The following is a 21,389-nucleotide window of genomic DNA, read 5'->3' as shown; positions in this document are numbered from 1 at the left end:
TTTATTTATTTATTTATTTAGTTATTTAGTTATTTTAGTTAGTTTTAAGAGAGAGAGAGAGCTTGAGTGGGGGAGAGGGGGAGAGGCAGAGGAAAAGAGAGGATCTTAAGTAGGTCCCATGCCCAGTGCAGAGCCTGACATGGGGCTCGATCTCCCAAGTGTAAGATCATGACCTGAGCCAAAATCAAGAGTTGGATGCTTAACTGACTGAGCCACCCAGGTGCCCCTCACTCACCTGTTATTAAAATATAGTCTTCTGGGGTAGAGTCCCACGTTGGGCTCTGCACTGACAGCATGGAACCTGCTGGGGATTCTCTCTCTCCCTCTCTCTCTGCCCCCCACCCCACTTACTCTCGCTCTCTCTCTCTCTCTCTCTCTCTCTCTCAAAATAAATAAATAAACTTTAAAAGAAATAAAATAAAATTTAGAGTATAGTTTTCCCTTCAATTATGACTGCAGACGTTATTCTTCAGTAGTATAGTAGTGCCTGTGACTTTGTTACCTGTAAAAATCACAGCTATACTTACTTCACCTTGCAGTTGATGCAGATGTTGCAAAATAGTGTTTATAATCATCGCTACTTAACAATACAGGGGTTATTATAGATAACACAAGATTTTGTTACTGAATGCCTTAATAAAGGACACACAAGAATAAAAGAAAGAAGCACATGTATTCCTATGTCACAAGTTTAAAAAATATATTGTAACCACTGGATTTCACTATAATTGGCTTCCAGGGTAATTCTATATATATTGCATGCACTCAAAAACATTATCCACCCAACGGCCAAGGCATCCATGGTGTGAGAAAGGTTAAGAAGTGTGGCTGCAAAGGACAAGAGAGAAGGGGAAATTTGTACGGTGGAGATGGGAATGTGGAGTCTGGAGAACACTGCTTTTTAGAACAGAGGAGAGGTTTCAGTGTGGCAATACTAAAGGCACAGAGAGGGGACTCTGAGAGCCAAGGTCCCTGGGGAGGCTGGAGCTGTTGGGATGTAGGGCTCAGGTGGAGGGATTAACCACAGGAAGGAAACTTTTCCCACAATAAAAGGGAGGAAAGGATGAGTGTAGATAAAAATAAGTGCTTTAGTGGGGTGGCAGTGGGGGGCAGGAAGTTGAGGGGGCTTCTGACTGATGGCTTCTATTTTCACTGTCAAGTAGGAGTGAAGTTATCTGCTAAGAGTGCGAATGACAGGGGAGATGATAAGGTAGGGAACAGGAGAGGGCTGACAAGGACAAGTAGAGGGACCACCACCAGCCCACCACCAGGTTGTCACGGCAACAGTCTGCGTGGGTGTGCACTGTCTCAGGGCAGTGTTCAGCTGCTCAAGTGTGGGAGTCAGAGGGCAGAAAGTCAGCTAGAGCTGGGGCTGGGGTTTAACCAGGAGAATGGGGTGAAGATTGGGGGAATGCAGGAGGAATGGATCAGCTGGTCCAGGCTGCGTGGAGAAGGATGTGAAGCTAGGAAGGGGCTGCTAGCTTGGACTAAAATCAACATCAGGAAGAAGAATGGGGCAAAGGGAACGAGAAGGTGGAGGTACAGGAAGTGGCGGTACAAGAGAGAGCCAGTCAAGTTTAAGGTTAAGGAGCAGTTCACAGGATGGCAAGTGCTGAGGTCTGTCCATTGTGTGGGTGACAAGGAGACAAGTAGTAAAGGGCCTTTGAGGTGAGGAGGTCAAATCCAGTCAGGACCATCCATGTGGATGTAAAAGTTGCCTAGGAGGAAGGTAAAACTTGGAGGGGAAAGTCTGGATGGGAGAGTGATTTGGAAATAGGTAGATCATTGGAACAAGTAGGGGAAGAGTGTGATGGTGGTGACTAACATGTGCCCCAAAGGAGGAGGAGGGCTTTTTTAATAAGGTAAAATAATGATTGTCTTAAAAGGAGATAAAACAATACCTACCCACCATGAAGTGGAGAATGGGGACCCATGCTCCTGCTGTGTAGCCAGGGCTTCAAAAAATAACTAGCTTTTATCAAAGAGACCGGAGAGAATCAGACAGCTGTGGACCAGACCCGATCTAGGACAGTGGCTTCCAATCCCACAGGCTAGTCCCCTCCCATGCCCCACCCCAACCGAGAGGCCTATTTGGCTTCATCGCAATAGCAGGGGTGGGGGATCCTGGCATTTGGTACCCAGAGATCAGAGACGCTTAATGTCCTGCAGTGTGCAAGAGAGCCCCACAGGGATGAATTGTCCTGCCCAAAATGCCCATAGTGCACCCGATACACTTTATGGATGAGGAGGCGAGGATTCAGAGAGCTGAGATATGTCCTTAGGTTTTAGAACTTCTGTAGTCTTGATATGATGTTAAGAGATGTGTGTATGTCTGAGGCCACTGTGGTTATTAATGTTGGTTGGCGAATCCAACCCCCTCTCCCTAGTCAATGATGGGTCTACGGTTGCTTCAGTTCTGCCCAGTGGAATGTAAGCAGAAGTCATGGAGCAAGATTCCTGGGAAAACTTTTCCAAAAGGGCAAGTGAAGCTGGAGGCCCCCGTCCCCCTCTGCCCTGCTCCTAGTCTTCTGCTTGGAACTTGGTCCAGCAGTCATCATCAGCACAAAGGCCACATGTGAGTGATGGTGGAACACAAAGGTAGAAAGGCCAGGCGTCCTTGGTGGCTTCCTAATAGATGTCCCAAACGCCGGACTGCCCACCTCTGGACTTACCAAGAGAGAAAAACAAACTATACTATTTGTTTAGGCTACCGATGACTGTTCTGCTAATTGCAGGTGAATGTATTTCTACCTGATAGAGTCATAGGGCCAGTTAGCCACAGTGGATGCTAACCCCACATTTTCCCTCTCTCACACAATCCAATAGTCTTTCCTTGACAGCAGTGGTTCTCAGAGTGTGGTTTCCAGACAAGCAGCGCCATTGCTTGGGAACGTGCTAGAAAGACAGAATTTCTACACTTCTAAGTCAGAAGCCCAACAATCTGGTTTAACAAGCCCTCTGGGTGATTCTCACACACCAATTTTGAGAGCCACCGTTCTCCAGTTATGTTCCTCCTCAGCATACCTGGAGGCTCGAGAAAACACACCATCTCAGATCCCACCTCAGTTCCACTGAATCAGAATCTGTATTTTTAGGAGATCCTGGGGTTCTCTGTACGTGCATAAAAGCGTAAGGAGCACTGCTCTACAACATGCTTAAGTGAGTCTTTTAATTTCTCTTATACAAACCCGAGTGCTAAAAAGTGATATGACTGACCAGGCTGAAACCACGTACTCAGGATCCAGCTTAGTACTTCACATAAAACAAAACAAAACAAAACAAAACAAAAAACAAGAAAGAAACAAAAACAACCTAAACATTTAAAAATACATACAGTCCACAATTGAACTTTTTTTTTTTTAATGTTTATTTTTGAAAGAGAGCAAGAGAGACAAAGTGTAAGCCAAAGAGGGAGATAGAACCCGAAGCAGGCTCTAGGCTCTGAGCTGTTAGCACAGAGCCCAATGTGGGGCTTGAACTCATGAAACATGACATCATGACCTGAGCCGAAGTGGGATGCTTAACCCACTGAGCCACCCATGCGCCCCATGATTGAACTTTCAGAGTTTTGATTTTGGAAGTTTAAAAACTTACAGAAAGCAGCAAGGATCATGTATTTACCCCCTATGTGCTTCACAATTGATTTTAAATGAAAACTTAGGCCAAGTATAAATTTGCGAACATTCTTTTAGGAATCTCTTGAATGCTAAAGTAAGTTTGTGAATGTTGCCAGTGCCTCTGTGAAAGAAATCATACAATGTGTGCATGTGTGTGTGTGTGTGTCTGGTTTTAATACTTATTTATTTATTTTTTGAGAGAGAGAGCATAAGCTGGGGAGGGGAGAGTGACAGAGGGAGACACAGAATCTGAAGCAGGCTCCAAGCTCTGAGCTGTCAGCACACAGAGCCCGACGCAGGGCTCAAACCCATGAACTGTGAGATCATGATTTGAGCTGAAGTTGGTGCTTAGCCGACTGAACCACCCAAGTGCCCCCACACAATGTTTTTCAAATAATTGTTCTTTTTTTAAAACTTTTTAAATGTTTATTTATTTTTGAGAGAGACAAAAACAGAGCATGAGCAGGGGAGGGGCAGAGAGAGAGGAAGACACAGAATCCAAAGCAGGCTCCAGGCCCTGAGCTTTCAGCACAGAGCCTGACGCGGGGCTTAAACCCCTGAAACGCAAGACCATGACCTGAACCGAAGTTGGGTGCTTAACCGACTGAGCCACCCAGGCGCTGCTAAATAATTGATTGTCATAATACCTTTATGCCCATTGGATAAGGGATGTGGGAAACTTAAGTGATAGGTTTTCTGTCTTTTTTGCATCCTTTTTCATAGCACTTAACTGGAAATGATTTATTTCGTGATGGCATTTTTCAGATTCCATGACTGTCCTTAGTTCACGTCCATGTTACTCCCAATTGCCACATCCATGCTCACCCTTGGTAATAGCTACAGTGTCAGTTATAAAGTGTATGACCTTAGGCCCTCATTCCAGTCTTCCTCAGAAACACAGTTTGCTAGGAATGCCTGCCTTAAAATATATTTAACTTAAAAAGAAAAAAAAGTCGATATTCTTTAAACATACTTTCCAGAAAAGTAGCTTTTAGAAAGATAGGAATGTCTCTGCCATTTCCATTATATGTTCTACCTTGTGTCTAGAACAGAGGTTCTGTCTGTTCACTTTGTCGAGACCATGCATTGCAGTGTTGATTTATCGGGGGTACAGTGATAGCATCCTAGAGCTGGATGGGATGTGGGGATCATTTATCCCAACCTTGCCCCACAGTATTCACATAGAACGTGATGATGTCCAGGGTGCCTGGATAGCTGAGTCAGTTAAGCATCTATCTGACTCTTGATTTCGGCTCAGCTCAAGATCTCATGGTGTGTGAGTTCAAGCCCCATATTGGGCTCTGTGCTGACAACGTGGAACCTGCTTGGGATTCTCTCTCTCCCTCTCTCTCTGCCCCTTCCCCACTCATGCTCTTGCTCTCTCTCTCTTTCTCTCAAAATAAATAAAAAACATTTTTAAAAATCTCAAAAAAAAAAAAAAAAAAGAAAGAAAATGATGATGTCCTACAGCACCGCTAGGAAAGGGAGGAGAAGAGGCAGTTGGCTACACAGAGAGCTGCCTGGAGGCCTCTGTCCCTGAGCATACCTCTAGCTCATATAAGGTACCCAATCTATTTCAACATTTAATTTCCTAAATGGGGAAACAGAGCCTGTGTTTTGTTTTGTTTTAAAAAAAGAAATGTTTTTGCATGATCTACAAGTCATAGTATTATTGTGCTCGGTCTGTTTTCCTTTCTTTTATTGTGAACGTTGTAATTTTTTTCTTTTTCTGATAAAATTTTAAAATATTTCCAACATGGTAAGATAGAATATTTCCTACAACTGCTTTAATGTTTATTTATTTTTGAGAGAGAGAGAGAGCGGGGGCGGGGGGTGGGGGCACAGAGGGAGAGGGAGACACAGAATCCGAAGCAGGCTCTAGGCTCTGAGCTGTCAGCACAGAGCCCGACCTGGGGATCGAACTCACGAACGATGAGATCATGGCCTGAGCTGAAGTCTGACGCTTAACCCGCTGAGTCACCCAGACGCCCCTCCTATGACTGCTTTAATGTGTTGTTATAGTTTATAAATTGATCTCTTCAGGTGTCTGGGATTGAGTTATTTTTCCTTTGTTTCTAGAGCTTCCATTGTTTTTGTAGGAGATTGAAAGTTTTGGTCCATTTTGACTCTATGAATGTTTATTATGCTATCAATGCATTCCTCTAGCTATACCAGGCTGGTGTATTTGGCTAATTAACACTAGTTAGGCACAGCGTAACATACAGAGATGTAGAGTCACTCACTATGTTGTAGACCTAAAACTAATGTAACACAGTGTGTCAACTATATTCAAATAAAAAATTTTAAGACTGCAACTGTTTAGGAGGCTATTAAAAATTAACTTTTGACATGGTTTTAGTATCCTGCTCTCTATCTCTGGTTTGTTAAATCAACATGACAAAGTTCTAATAGTTATTTAACAGTCTAATCGCAAATTGGAAGGTCCACCCTTCTGTTCACTTTTAGCAGGTTTCTTTTTTTTCAAGATTTTATTTTTAAATAAACTCTACACCCAATGTGGGGCTTGAACTCATGACCCCAAGATCAAGTCTCATGCTCTATCAACTGAGCCAGGCAGGCACCTCTCACCTTTTAGCACTTTTTATGAATAGTTTTTGTTTGCTTGTTTCAGAGCTCCTGTTCCCTTAATCGTGGCCTGCCTGTCCCTCTGGCTCCTCACCTCTCCAGTTTAATTTGGCTGTTGACCCTGGGCCGGCAGGTCTCAGGCCATCCCTTTCGGTAGGTGTTCAGGGCCTTTCTGTGACTGTTCTGAGCATTCTCGAGTGAAAACTGTCGGGGTCCCTTCCCTGACTTGCCTGATCGCCACCTGTAGACTATCGATAAAAGGAAATCAGCGAGTGTATTTTCTGGATTGATCAAGGCCAAACAGGCTGAAGCAGTCAGTGCTCCTTGGTTAAATCACCCGGTAATCAAATAAGGAGCTGATGAACCAAGGGACCCTGGAAACAACCTGTGTCCACTTCCCTCTGCTATAACACCTCCATGGCTCAGAAATGATACATGGCTTACTGTGTTCTTCTGTTAATCACAGGTTGAAGCAAAGTCATTCTCAAACCGTTCTCACGTGTTGGAATCAGAGTAATTTAAATCTTATCTTCCCTAATCTGAGTTGACATCTGTGTGATGTGGTTCCTCCTCCTTGGCATATTTTACAAGCGTTTAAGGGTACAGAAAAAAGATCTTACGCTCTGGTAGCCTTTGCTTTGTTGAGGTAGAGATGCCTTTTTAAAAAATATATTTAATTTATTGTCAAGTTGGCTAACATACAGTGTATACAGTGTCTCTTGGTTTTGGGGGGTAGATTCCTGTGATTCATCGCTTATATACAACAGTCAGTGCTCATCTGCCTTTTCTTGTCTTTTAAGGAAGAAATAAAACTGTCTTGATTTACAGAAGGTAGAAGACATGATTGTACATAGAAAATCCTAAGGAATATATAAAAAGCTATTAGAACCAATAATTGAGTTTAGAAAGGTTACAAGATACAGGATCCATACACACAAGTCAATTGCACTTTTCAATTTGAGAAAACTTTTAAACTATTTTTTAATGTGGCAAAATATACATAACATAGAATTTTCCATTTTAATCATTTTTAAGTTACAGTTGAGTGGCATTAAGTACACTGTATCCACACTGATATACAACCATCAAGATGGCTTCTTAATATATAAAATTTTTTATCACTAAATATATCATATGTATGTATATATGAGTATATATATGTGTGTCTATATATCTTTGAGTTGAAAGTGGAATGGCAAGGCCTCATGTTTTACCTGCGTTTCTACTTCAAGTTAGAACAAAATCTAAGAACTGAATTCTATGTATAACTAACCTACCAGGCAGTTTGCGTGTGGCAGTATCAGGTTCCATGCACTATCTTGGGAAGACAAAAAAAAACTAATAAATACTTTAATGGGAGAGGACACACTTTATTCTATGTAAAATTACAATATCAAAACATACTTATTGTAGTAAGTATAGAAAATGTAGGTAGGCAGGAAAAAATAAACTAGAAGGATGGATATTATTGATCTTGACCTTTTAGGAATTGATAACTCTGTTCCCTTCAGTATTTGAGGACTTAAATAATATTAGCTGGTGCATGAGTTAATTATAAGCCACAATTATCAGACTTTTGCTCATACCATCTCAGGGGGACTACTGAGTTTCCGGCAATAACGGGCTAATGGGTTTTATTTCTGGTTTTGTTTGAGAGAAAACCGTATGAGAGATTCATTTTATATATGTCTGGGTTTGGTTTTTCCCTCCTAAATGACGTGTTTGTATATTGTTCATCAGCTGGTTAAGCGTATATATGGCACAAGTGTACCTAATGTCTCTTCTGACCTTTGAATTGGAAGGGATTTAATTTTACCAAGTGTCATTTACACTCCTAGGTGATCATTAGAATTAGATAGTGCAAACTGGCTTCTATTCACTCTGAAAGAGGTATTCATGCCAAGTGGTAAACTGCCAATGGTAAACTCCTTATCTGCCCTAGTGGAAGGCTGGTATTGCACACATTTCCCTGGAGCAGAATATCCAAATGGCTTCTGTGTCCTTTTGGAATGCATCACGATCTTAGAATAGCAGACTCTTTGATTAAGAAGTCCAACTCCCTTATTTGTACAAACCCCTATGCCCCTAATCAGACACAGGTGCTCCCCTCCTAGTTTTCCTCTTGTACCTTGTCCAACCTTTATTACCGCCCTAATCATGCAGCAACATGAGGAGTTATTTACATTAACACATAAACAATAGAGTGAGACATTCTTCGGCCAGACTGTATCTTGCTCATCTTTGTTGTCTTCAGCACTTAGCACAGTGCCTGGAACTTACTAGCTTCTCAATAAATATTTGCTGAGTGAATGAATGATGAAACCAAGGCCCAGGGACAGGAAGTGACCTGCCCAAGATCACAAGTCTAGTTAGTAACGTTCTGAGAGGTAGGTTATGATAACATTTTAATTACATTGCGTTACTTGAAAGCACATAGTGAGAGGCCAGAATTACACTCGTCTTGGAATAAAACTGGTGACTGGTTATTCACAGGATTGGAAATTCATGCGACAGCTTCAAGAGTTGACTCTGAGGTCCATCTTGAGAGGTGTTTTTGGTACCTTCAAGTTTTGCTTCTCTTGCTAATAGTCTACCAGTTAGAATGGTGGGTTTGTGTTTGTGGTGCGGAGGAAGCCACCTTGGTTGTCTTTGCCATGATTGGGAAAGGCTAGAATGGGAGAATCCCTTAATCTATGGAAGGGCAGAGAGACCTCTTCCCACTCATTCCCAGGATCTACAGACCCTTGTTTATATTCATGGTCAGTCTTTGTTAGAAATATGTAATCATTTTTGGCGGAAGTTGGGGATGGCTGGTGGCAATCCCACACATGCATGTGTGTGTGCATGTGTGTGTGTGTATGTGCGTGTGTGTGATGAACATTCAGTCTTGTGCCAAGATCAAGGCATTGTTGTTGTTGTTGTTGTTGTTGTTGTTGTTGTTGTTGTTTTTGAGGCAGAAAGGGTTGGAGTATCAGATGAGATATCAGATGAGAATGCTTGGCCTTTGAGGAGGTCAGGGAGACCCAGAAAATGTAGTCTGGCCAGCGGCCGGGTGGCAGTTATCACTGAATTCGGCAGAGTCCAACCTGAAGGTGTGCTCTGGGAAATCTGCTACAGGGAAGCCTCAAGATGCTGACCCTGGATCTTCTGAGTGATGGCTGGAGTGTGCATTGTGCGTGTGTGTGTGTGTGTGTATGTGTGTGTGTGTGTGTGTGTGTGAGAGAGAGAGAGAGAGAGAGAGAGAGAAAGAGAGAGAGAAAGGAAATGTAGAGAAGGTATGGCCCAGCTTACCCAGAAGAAGTCCTTTTCATCCACTACTCCTAGGTGACAAGGTGAGCATCAGAGTCACCTGGCTTGTCTAGCTGGCCATGGGGAAACATGTGTAGGTCTGGATTAGACTCATAGGTGGGAGTGTGTTAGTGTGGGCAAGGGGAGGGGCCCATGTCAGTCTCAGAGAGGAGCTGCTGCCTTAGTGGGTTATTATGAGACCTGCTGCCTCAGCTAAGTGGACAGGTGAGGTCACCTGGCTGTACCTCACCGATGAGGTTGACCAACTTTTGTTCCCAAATCCTCTCCAGGCTTTTATGCATATGGGAAACAAGTAGGGAAGAATTAAGCTGAAGCTCCCTCCCTTCTGACTACCTCTCTCTTTAGAAATGCCATCATTTCTTGCCATCAGGAATCGTTAGCATTGGCTTGGGGTCTGAAGGATGGGCTTTATGAGTCAAGAACTTCTTGAAATTGTTTTCAAATCCCTATGGCTATTTCATTCTGGGGAGATTCATAGCAGATTCTCAAAGAGATCCATGAATCAGCAAAGGATAAGAAACCATTGATGTAGGGCACAGCAGAAGGAATGCATGTGTTCATGGGTCCTTGTTGTTCACATGACAGGGATGTAAATGAATGGGGTATGACAGTGTAGTAATAATCCGTTCGGTGGCTCAGGGCCTGTGGATTAGATGTTGTATCACCTGACAATACTAGTTATCCAAAGGCAGGCACACACACACAGGTTAGAGGTAGTGGTCAGAAACTTGCTGAATGAGCAGGGAACAACTTCAGTGCATACAGAGAAATGAATACTATGTGTCCAAAGGAACATAGCTGGTTGGAATAGAATAGTCACTGTGGGGAGATCCCTGAACACAACCGGATACCAGAGCAGACAGAGTATTATTGTGTTCTTAGGATTGATTCAGTTTACAGTCCATAAGAGGGCCGGGTCACAAGGATTTCCAGGGGCCACACTAGACTTCAGTTAAGACTGTTCGCTGGCCCCTTAAGCTGTATTGCCTATGGTTATGTCCTAGAAGCAGAGGTGGTAGTCTGGCCTTCATTAGCCCCTAAACACTATTAAGTTCCTCTCTGCTTCATCCTTTCCACGAACCTCAGGGAACCAGGTGTTTTTTTCATACCATCCCTATGGCTGGTGCTCTGTGTGATTCATTTCCATCCTTGGGGCTCAGGCTGATGGGATACCCAGAATAGTACCTTTTCCAGAACTGGAATCTGAATGGGCAAAGGGAAAGTTTGGGGAAGCAAAATTCCCTCTGAGTTCAGGAATTCTAAACAAGGATGGCCAAAAAGGGAATGGGAATCCTCAGAGAGGACTGCGGGTTTGGGAAAGGAAGATGGATTATTTGCAAATCTTTGGGCAAGATTCGGGGATTTTTGGCCCACAGGTTTCCTTATTGGCCCAGCTGTAGTTTGGTGGTCCCCTGAGGCTCTCACTCCTAACCACCAACTTCCAGCAATCTCCTGACAGTGGCTGTGCTCCTGGAGCAAGGCAAGCTATTGCCAAGTTGTTTTACTTTTTTTTTAATTTTAATGTTTATTTATTATTGAGAAAGAGACAGACAGAGCATGCACAGAGGAGGGGCAGAGACAGAGGGAGACACAGAATCCAAAGCAGGCTCCCAGCTGTCAGCACAGAGCCCTATGCAGGGCTCGAACTCACAAACTTCGAGATCGTGACCTGAGCCAAAGTCGGAAGCTTAACCAACTGAGCCACCCAGGCACCCCTACCACAAAGTTGTTTTAGAGGAACACATCCGGTTGGCAATTTTGTTGTACCCTGTGGATGACCTTCTAGCTGTACTGGTTCTGACTGCTCCCTCTTCCCAGCTTCCTTTGCAGGTCAGGCCTTGAAATTGCCCTATAGCTTCCACTGATTTTATGTTCTGGTACAGCTGTCCACAGATCCAATTCATGATTTGTGACTATTATTTGATCTTGTAGGAAGTAAAATACTTGTCATCGCTAGTTTGTTTCCATTCAGGTGCTAATGGAATATTGTATAATGTATCCATTGGGAATATTTCCAAAGGATCAAATATCAGAAATTCAGCAACATCATGCCATTTGGTTCCTTGATACCATAGCTACTCCCTGTAAGAACGGTAGGATATCTTTTCTTATGTCATGCATAAAAGGAATTGAAAAAATTCATTTCTAAAGTTGCAGAAATGACCTCTCTTCCCACCCTCCCCCCATTTCCCCTCCCTTTGAAAACTGTCTAGAATTAAAGTCGCAATATGCCTGATCTATAGGCCAATGTGGTGAACACATGAATTTATCCTGGGGTACACTATTATCTGATTGTGTGGCAAGTCTTTTATTTATTATTTTTTAAATATTTTATTTTTAAGGGGCGCCTGGGTGGCTCAGTCGGTTAAGCGTTCGACTTCGGCTCAGGTCATGATCTCACGGTTCGTGGGTTCGAGAGCCCTGTATCAGGCTCTGTGCTAACAGCTTGGATCCTAGAGCCTGCTTCGGATTCTGTGTCTCCCTCTCTCTCTGCCCCTCCCCCACTCATTCTCTGTCTCTCTCTCTCTTAAAATAAACATTAAAAAAAAAAGATTTTATTTTTAAGTAATCTCTACACCCAACACGGGGCTCGAATTTACAATCCCAAGATCCAGAGTCACATGCTCTACCAACTGAGCCAGCTGGGTGCCCCCTGTGTGGCAAGTCTTTTAATGTCTTCTTGTTAAAGGAAAGGCAGGGGAGAGAAGCCACATCCTTGACATCATTCTTCATTTGTCCAACAAATGTTTGTTGAACACCTATAATGTGCTAGGACCTGTGGTAGATATCAGGGATACAGAGATAAAAGATGTTGTCCCAGCCCACAAGAAATGCATAGGCAAGTGGGAAAGACAGGGAAGTCAACCATTAATTGAAATATAGTGGGGTATGGGGTACCAGGGTACCTCAGTCGGTTAAGAGTCTGACTTTGGCTCAGGTCATGATCTTGCCATGTGTGAGTTCAAGCCCTCTGGGCTAACAGCTCAGAGCCTGGAGCCTGCCTCAGATTTTGTGTGTCCCTCTCTCTCTGCCTCACCCCTGCTGGCACTCTGTCTCTGTCTCTCTGTCTCTCTATCTCAAAAATAAACATTAGCAAAAAATTTTTAAAGAAATATAGTGGGGGCGCCTGGGTGGCTCAGTCGGTTGAGTGTCCGACTTCAGCTCAGGTCATGATCTCACACTTTGTGGGTTTGAACCCCGCATCGGGCTCTGTGCTGACAGCTTAGAGCCTGGAGCCTGCTTCAAATTCTGTGTCTCCCTCCCTCTCTGTTCCTCCCCCACTCATGCTCTGTCTCTCTCTCTCTCTCTCCTTCAAAAATAAATAAAAACATTAAAAAATATATTTAAAGAAATATAGTGGGGTAATTGCTAGGAGGACAGGAACAGAGTGCAGGTATCTCTGAAGAAGGTCACTACTCTCTTCCAGTGGAAAAGCAGTAACCCCTCATTCTTTTACTATTATTTTTAACCATTGTTACCTTTTTATCAGGAAAAAAAAAAGATTTTCCACGTAGATAAGTGAGTTTCCCAGATAACCAGCTTATCTCCCTAGGTTTCATAACTTAAAACATTTAAAAATTATTTTGGGGGCACTTGGCTGATTTGGTCAGTAGCATGTGACGTTAAATCTCGGGGTTGTGAGTTCGAGCTCCATGTTGGGTGTAGAGATTGATTACTTAAAAGCAAAATCCTAAAAAGAAAAGAAAACACTTTAAAAATTATTTTTGGTGGGAATATTTGTAAAATGCATTCTTTACTCCTTTCTTTTCTTAAGTGGAATACACAGAATGAAATTCAGTCTTTTCTCGTTGACTCAGGCATGGGCATGAACACCAGCCTTTGCTATCTGGCTGAGCTGCCCAAAGACTTCTTTGGAGATATGTTCACCCTTAAGCTAGATGATCCTTTCCTTATGGCTTTTTGTCGTTTTTCTGTCTCTTTTTTCCTTATGAGGGCAATAGCCCTGGTCCTAACTGCTTTTATTTTAAGGTCCCTAGTACCCCTCTCCTTTCTCCTTGCAAATTTGTGTTGGTCTAGGAATTCATACATCTAAACAGGTTAGATTTTTGTTTAAAATAAGAGTAAGTAGGGATACCTGGGTGACTCCGTCAGTTAAGCATCCAACTATTGATTTCAGCTCAGGTCATGATCTTGGGTTTGTGAGATCGAGCCCCACATCAGGCTCTGGGCTGACAGCATGGAGCCTGCTTGAGATTCTCCCCCTCTCTCTCTGCTTCTCTCTCTCTTAAAAGTAAATAAGTAAAATTAAAAAAATAAAATAAGAGTAAGTAGACTATGAGTCAAGACTTGACAGGCTCACCTATAGGTAAAGTACATAATCTTGAGTATGTGAATGTGGCTACCCAGAGCGCCCTCTTTGTAGTTTTCTTTCTGCTTGATATTTACATTCCTTTGGGGGATGTTTTTGAATTCCCAGCATGTGTCAGACACTAGAGATACAGCCATGAACAGGTCAGTCCTTGCCCTCAAGGAGAAAAAAACAAAAGCAAAAACATAAAATAATGAAGTGTGGTGACATTTATGGCAAAGAAAGTACAGGGTGCTGGTGGAACATCTATGGAGAAGCCAGAAATCTTCACTGGAAGTGACACTTGAGTGACCTAGAGATTAAGTAAGGAGCCAGCCAGATGAAGGAAGTGGGGTGAAGAGGAGAGATCCCAGAGGAGGAAACACGTGGAGAAAGCTGGAAAGCCAGAGTGTGAGTGGTTGAAGGACCTGGAGGAAGCCCGAAGTGACTGGAGTGAAGAGAGCCAACGAGAGGTGTGGCGCGGAGAGAGCATCTTCAAGGTGATGAAACAAGCATCATGGCAGATGTCGGAGGAACTACTGTAGTCTCAAGATCGGTTGAAACATTTGATCCCCCAAATTCCCAGTGGGATCTTAAGTTTTATTTGCTTAAGTGCTTTGAGGAAACAAAGAAATGTATTCAGGGGCACCTGGGTGGCTCAGTCAGTTAAGCGTCCGGCTTTGGTTCAGGTCATGATCTTGCGGTTTGTGGGTTCAAGCCCCACATCAGGTTCTGTGCTGACAGCTCAGAGCCTGGAGCCTACTTTGGATTCTGTGTCTCCCTCTCTCTCTGCCCCTCCTCCACTTGTGCTCTGTCTCTCTCTCTCTAAAAAATATATTTTTTTAATTTTTAAAAAAGATATTAAAAAAAGACCTGTATTCATTAAATTTTTTTTAAAATGTACCCATTTTAATATTTCCTATATTGGCAGAAATTAGTCCTGAGGCAAAAGCTGGTTTAATGTATAACTTTTGGGAATTAGACTTCTCACAAATACTTATTTTTAAACAATAAATCATTTTTAAAATAAAGAACAAGATTATGTTTGGAGGATGTTAGGAAAACAAAAGTTCTTATCTCTTTTATTTTCTACGTATAGAAATAGGTTTATGAAGTTTAGGCCATGATGTGTAACTGGATGTAACAGCAAATTAATTGATTGTGTAACAAGACTATGCAATTCGCTTATGAGGCACTAGTTCTTAAGTTAGCTACAGGGAAATTGGCCTTTTCTATTATCTTGAATGAATCAGAGTTATATGCAGATTTGAAATTGCCTTATGATGCTTACTTAACCTTACCTTTGAACCCAAAGCAATCTTTTTTTTTTTTTTCATCCATGCTTAAATTCTTATAAAGGGGCCAGCCTTTATAACTGTGGTAGATTGTTGCACCAATGGCCCTAATGAATTCTGCCTCCCAGTGTTCATGCCCTGGTACAGCTCCCTCCAGAACTGATTCTGGGCTGGGTCTTAAGACTTGTCTTGGCCAATATGTATGATACAAGTGTAGCAGGGCAGTGCTTATGCACTGGGCCTGGCCCTCTTGGAACATCATCCTGGACTGCTATCCAAGGAAGTGGGTTTTCTCCACTGGAGGTTGGGAGGTTGTGAGGAGGAGAGCTGAGCCTCTCTACCCACCATGAATTGCCAGACACATGAATGAGACCAACTTGGACTTTCCAGCTGTTCCAGCCGTCTGTAATAGACCAAGTGAGCCAGAGGAGACCAGTAAAAGAATTGCCCAATCAACTCACAGAATGTAGAGAAACAGTAAATCAGTGTTCTATGCCTCTGTGTTTCACAGTGAATTTTAGGCAGTAATACATAACGGAAACAATGTCGTTTTACATTGTTCAAGTTTCGCTTTAAAGGCAGGCTAAGATAGAATTACGAACAATGGGTGGGTGTTTTACTTAAATTGCTCTATGGGAGATGGAGAAAATTGTACACTGGAATAGAAGGGAGTATTTCAATCTGCTGGTAAAGTAAACTTTAAGTTAATATGACAAGTTAAAATCCACCAGATCTTTTTCCAATTTGAAACTTGTTGGATCACACTATTATAAGTAAACATTAGGATATATGTTATAAATTCTTCTCAAGAAAGTTTCTCACAAAAGTAATGCATTCTTAGGGCACCTGGTGGGTTCAGTTGGTGGACTGTGTGACTCCTGATCTCAGGGTTGTGAGTTCAAGTCCCACGTTGGATATAAAGATTAAACAAAAAAAAAATCTTTGAAAAATTAATAATAATACATTCTCCCCGAAGAAAAACAGAAACAGCTGAACAAAATTTTAAATAAAATAAAAAATATATCAAGCTTTATCTCACAATCCAAATATCTACTGGTAATCATTTCAGTGTATTTTCTTGTAGCATTTTTTCTGTGTTCCATTTAATACTTTTTCATATTTAAATCAAGCTGTGGGAGGGGAGGGGAGTGTGGATATTAAAGTGTGGCATGAGACTGTTGAGGGTCTTGAACTGTTGGTACAAATAAGTATCTTGATTACAGCGGTGGTTACGGAAGGTAGACGTAATAAAATACAAATGAGTGAACTCTATATGGCTGGTGAAGCCTGCATGTGCTCTGTGGATTGTACCAGTGTCAATTTCCTGACTTTGATATTGTACTACAGTCATGCAAGTTAACATGGGGGAGACCTGCTGTACATTTCTTTGCACTTTCCTGCCAATCTATCCTTATTTAAAAAAAGAAAATCAGCATGTAGCTAGAGTCATGCCCTCCATTTCCCTTTTACATGTATTTTATTATATATATAACATATATTTTTTTCATTTAGAAAGAGAAGGTCCAAGTTTCATATCCACATGTCTTTTTAAAAAATGTTTTTAATGTTTATTCATTTTTGAGAGACAGAGCACAAGTGGGGGAGGGGCAGAGAGAGAGGAAGACACAGAATCCGAAGCAGTCTCCAGGCTCCAAGCTGTCAACACAGAGCCTGACACAGGGCTCAAACTCATGACCTGAGGTCATGACCTGAACCGAAGTCAGACACCCAACCTACTGAGCCACCCAGGCGCCCCTCATATCCACAGGTCTTGATTGCTTTCAAAAATGAACCAAAAAAACAAAAAAACAAAAAAAAAAACCTCTCTTAATATATTTCAGAGTTAACTGTTAAGAAGAGGGTACATATTTTTAAATCTATTATTTGTTGGAACATAATTATTGCCAGAATGCTGATTATTCTATAGAACACAGGGGGTTGTATTTGAGAGGCTCAGAAAGGGAAATTACATGAGAAAGATACAATTATAATGCTAACAAAATACCGTGAAATTATGCATGTGGTGGACTGGAGATGGAAAGAGGAATGGTGCAGTTGAGCTTGGCGAGGAGGCCCCAAGTATGCACGGTCCGGACTGATCTGTGAGGGCTTTGGGGCAGGGAAGACAGAGAGGCAGTCTGCTGAGCAGAGCCGGTCTAGGGCAGCTCAGGACAGGGCAGGGAGGCCATGGTGCCTGAGAACAGAATGATAAAGAGCAGGCCATCAGTGTGGGCAACAGCGTCCAAGAACCCACCTTCAGGAGGGAGCAGGACATGAGCTAGAGTTCTGATATCAAATTCTGCCAAATACTGGTTTGCAGAAAGAGTTAGAGAACAGGAGGGAATAGAAAGCAGGGGGTGGGGGCAGAGTGCAGTGTCATTTTGGGTGAAAAGTCCAGAAGGGGCGGGCTGGTGGCTGTAGCTTCCCAGTTGGCCTTCAGGGTTCCCCTTTGTTCAGAGAATAAAGTCCAAACTCTACATAGCATAAAAGGCCCTGCGTGACCTGTCTGGTCTTGGAATATCAACCTGACCTTGTCCTCTGTTGCTCCCCCAAATGCACCTTCTGGGCCTTTGCAGTTTCCAGAACCCACTGTCCTGTTTCTAGGCCTCCCTGCCCTCTCAGGTTCTTTTCCCTTTGCCTATCATGCTTTTCCTTCTCAATGTCAACACATTAACTACTTCCCTGCATACAAGGCCTTGCTAGGTTGTCTCTGGGAAGCCTTCTTCATACCTGGGTTGGGTCATAACCCCTTTTCTCTGTCTTTGGCCTTCCGTGAGCCCCAGGTGGGTCCTGGTGGCCTCATTTGCCTGGTGTGAGCTTCCCTTCCCCAGTCGACAGGAAGGGGATGGTTGAGCTGCAGAAGAGAGGTCAAGTCCATCTCATGCTTCCCTGCTAGCCTGGGCCTCAGCACATGTTAGTCCCCCTACCTTCTCTTATGTCTCCACTTGGAAATCTTCCCTCAGAACTCAAGACCCTGTCAAATGATCGCTCCTCTGTGTGACTCCCACCCTGGCCTCGCATAGCCTTTCATTCTTGCAAACACTCAATAAATATTTACTGAGCACACACTGTTGTGATCCCACTGATGTGTGCTTACCACTTTAGCTGCCACTTTGCTGCATAGATGTCTTAGGCTGTGAATTTTTCGAGATTCACAATCTTAACTTATACACCTAGGTAACCCCCAGTTCCTGGAAAAGGTTCAGGCACACAGCAGACCTTGATAAATTTGTTTTAAGAATGAATATGTTTTATTATAAAGGATATTGGTTTCCAAGAAATTCCTAAATCCTTAAGACCAGAAGGCATATTAAAGGTCACCTCAGGGGCATCTGGGTGGCTCAGTGGGTTAAGTCCGACTTCAGCTCAGGTCATGATCTCGCGGTTTGTGAGTTCAAGCCCCGCGTCGGGCTCTGTGCTGACAGCTCAGAGCCTGGAACCTGCTTCAGATTCTGTGTCTCCCTCTCTCTGTGTTCCTCCCCTGCTCGTGCTCTGTCTCTCAAAAATAAAGATTAAAAAAATTTAAAGAAAAAAAAGGTCACTTCATCCATCTCCTAGGATCCGTCCATTCCAGGCGAGAGTCATCATGTAGAATCTGCTTGACTGCATTCAGTGGAGGGGGACTCATGGTCCATGTGACTGCTCATTCTACCTGAGGACAGCAGCAATCCTGTGGATGTTTTTCCTTCTGTGGAGCTGCAACCTTCCCCTTTGTAGTTCCCTCCACTGGCCCCCTGTCCTGCTTCCAGAATGTCACAAAAGAGCCCCTTCCCTCCTGCGGCTGACAGCCTACCATATATCTGGCAGTTAATGGATCTCTTCCAAAGTTTTATCTTTCCAGGGAGGGAAGGACCACTTCCCAGCTGCGTGACCCTGAGCTTCAGTTTCCTTGTTTGTAAAAATCGGGATAAGACAGTACCTATCTATAGAGTTGTCAAAATTAAATGAGCTCATATATATAATGTGCCTAGAACAGTTCTTGGTGTATATTAAACGCTCAATAATGATTTCAATATTATTTTGTATTATATTTTACATGTAGCACTTAAAATTGGACAACTTATATTTTGAGACATTTAATTAATCAATTAATTATTTATTTATTTTGAGAGAGCAAGGGAGAGGCAGAAAGAGAGGGAGAGAGAGAGTCCCAAGCAGGCTCCACGCTGTCATCACAGAGTCTGATGCTGGGCTCTATCCCATGAACCATGAGCTCATGACCTGAGCCAAAATCAAGAGTAAGACACTTGGGGCACCTAGGTGGCTCAGTTGATTGAGCAGGCGACTATTGATTTAGGCTCAGGTCATGATCCCAGAGTCGTTGGATCAAGGCCAGCAACGGACTCTGTGCTGGGTGTGGAGCCTGCTTGAGGTTCTCTCTCTCTCTCTCTCTCTCTCTCTGCCCCCCTCTACTCACGCTCTCTCTCTCTCAAATAAATAAAATGTTAAAAAAAAAAAGAAATGCTTAACCAACTTAGTCACTCAGGTTCCCCCAGACATTTAATTTAAAAAACAGAATAACAGGGGCACCTGGCCGGCTCAGTCGGTAGAGCATGAGACTACATGAGACTCATAATCTCAGGGTGGTGAGTTCAAGCCCCATGTTGGGCGTGGAGCATACTTAATTAAAAAAAAATCAGAATAATACAATATATGATCACATGCATAAATTATATTATTAACATATGATATATATTTCATATAAGTTAATTATATTATAGACTATATTCCCTACCCCCAATAAAATTGGAAATCCCCTTAGGCATTCACTATGAAGCTTAATGAGCAACTTGGTCTCTATTTTTAATAATTGCTTGCTTAATTAATTAGCAAGTGTCTACTGGACCTTAACTCAGCCCTGATCATTCATATATACTGCTTCAAGATTTTCCGATCATTCTCGGTGGAGTTCTTTAATTTAGGGTGACCCACCATCCCAGTTTTCTTAGGACTGAGGGAACGTGGGAGTTTTAGTTAAAACCAAATTTGAGGGGGGTCTTGAGACTCAGAACTTTCAGTGCTAAAACTGGGATGAGTTGGTCACCCTATTAATTCATAACACTTCTTTCCCTGCACCACTGAGTCTCGTGTAGGCGGAGGCTCGGGTGCAGTCAAGGTTCGTCTCCACCTGTAACCCCCTGGCTCCCCCACCCCTGTGGCAGAGGAAGAATTGCTGCTGGAGGTGTGACAGCCATTCATACTGGTTTACAAGAGGTGCCAAAGACCGCCCTCATCCACGATGGCCTAGCACGTGGAATTGATGGCCTAGCACATGGAATTCACGAAGCTGCCAAAGCCTTAGACAAGCACCAAGCCCGTCTTTGTTGCATCCAACTGTGATGAGCCTATATGTAGGAGGCTGGTGGAGGCGCTCTGTGCTGAACACTAAATCAACCTAATTAAGGTTGGTGACAACAAGAAACTAGGGGAATGGGTAGGCTTCTGTAAAGTTGACAGAGAGAGAAAAACCCCTAAAGCGGTTGGTTGCAGCTGTGCGGTGGTTAAGGACTATGGCAAAGAGTCTCAGGCCAAGGATGTTATCAGGGAATACTTCAAATGCAAGAAATGAACAAATAAAAAACTTGGTTCTTGTTCCTCAAAAAAAAAATTCATAATGGATTTGAGGGATAGAGAGATGAATTGCCTGCTTCTAGAGTCGATGGCCACGGTCACTACTACAGCAATGCTGGAGATCTGAGGAGAGTATTTCCAGCTGGGTCTCATGGGGGTGTTAGACCCTGAGTGACAGAGCCTATAGCTTTGCAAGAAACTCAATTTTACCAATTCACGTTGCAGTGATCAGATCCTAGGGAATTTCACTAAAACTTACAAATGATGGATTAGTAAATCAGAACATCAATGTAAAATGTTCCTGTTACTTTCCTAGGGCAGCCCCTTACCTGCTTAAGGTACCCAAGAGGGAATAGAAAGTGAGCAAGTGGTGGAGGTGAGCGTTACTGGAAGGTGTACTGATGTTGGATTTTAGTTGAGTCTCCACCGCAGACAGCCCCTTTCTAGGGGGATGGAGCATGCGTGTGACCAGTGGCGACCACAGATGAGACTTACTGGACTGACTCACCCACCCTGTGGGGCATCTGTGCTTACTGTGAGCTCCCAACCCACTCTTGTGCTCATAACCTCTTCACCTTATCCCGGTACGCTTTTCCAAAGTGACAGTCCTAAGTTCCAGATTCGTTTACACCACTCTACTTTTATTATAAAGTGCTTCCTGATATTAGATATATCTGTCCCTGAGTCACATCACATGGGAAT

The 21,389-nt window shown here is 43.0% G+C and overlaps 1 pseudogene; it reads left to right on the top strand.

Annotated features, from left to right (window-relative positions):
- The first annotated feature begins 13,977 nt into the window (after positions 1–13,977).
- Positions 13,978–20,704, top strand: LOC125927684 (40S ribosomal protein S12-like; annotated as a pseudogene).
- Positions 20,705–21,389: the final 685 nt, after the last annotated feature.

Source organism: Panthera uncia, chromosome E1 (genome assembly GCF_023721935.1).
Source record: "Panthera uncia isolate 11264 chromosome E1, Puncia_PCG_1.0, whole genome shotgun sequence".
Lineage (NCBI taxonomy): Eukaryota > Metazoa > Chordata > Mammalia > Carnivora > Felidae > Panthera > Panthera uncia.
This window is presented reverse-complemented; position numbering and strand designations above follow the sequence as displayed.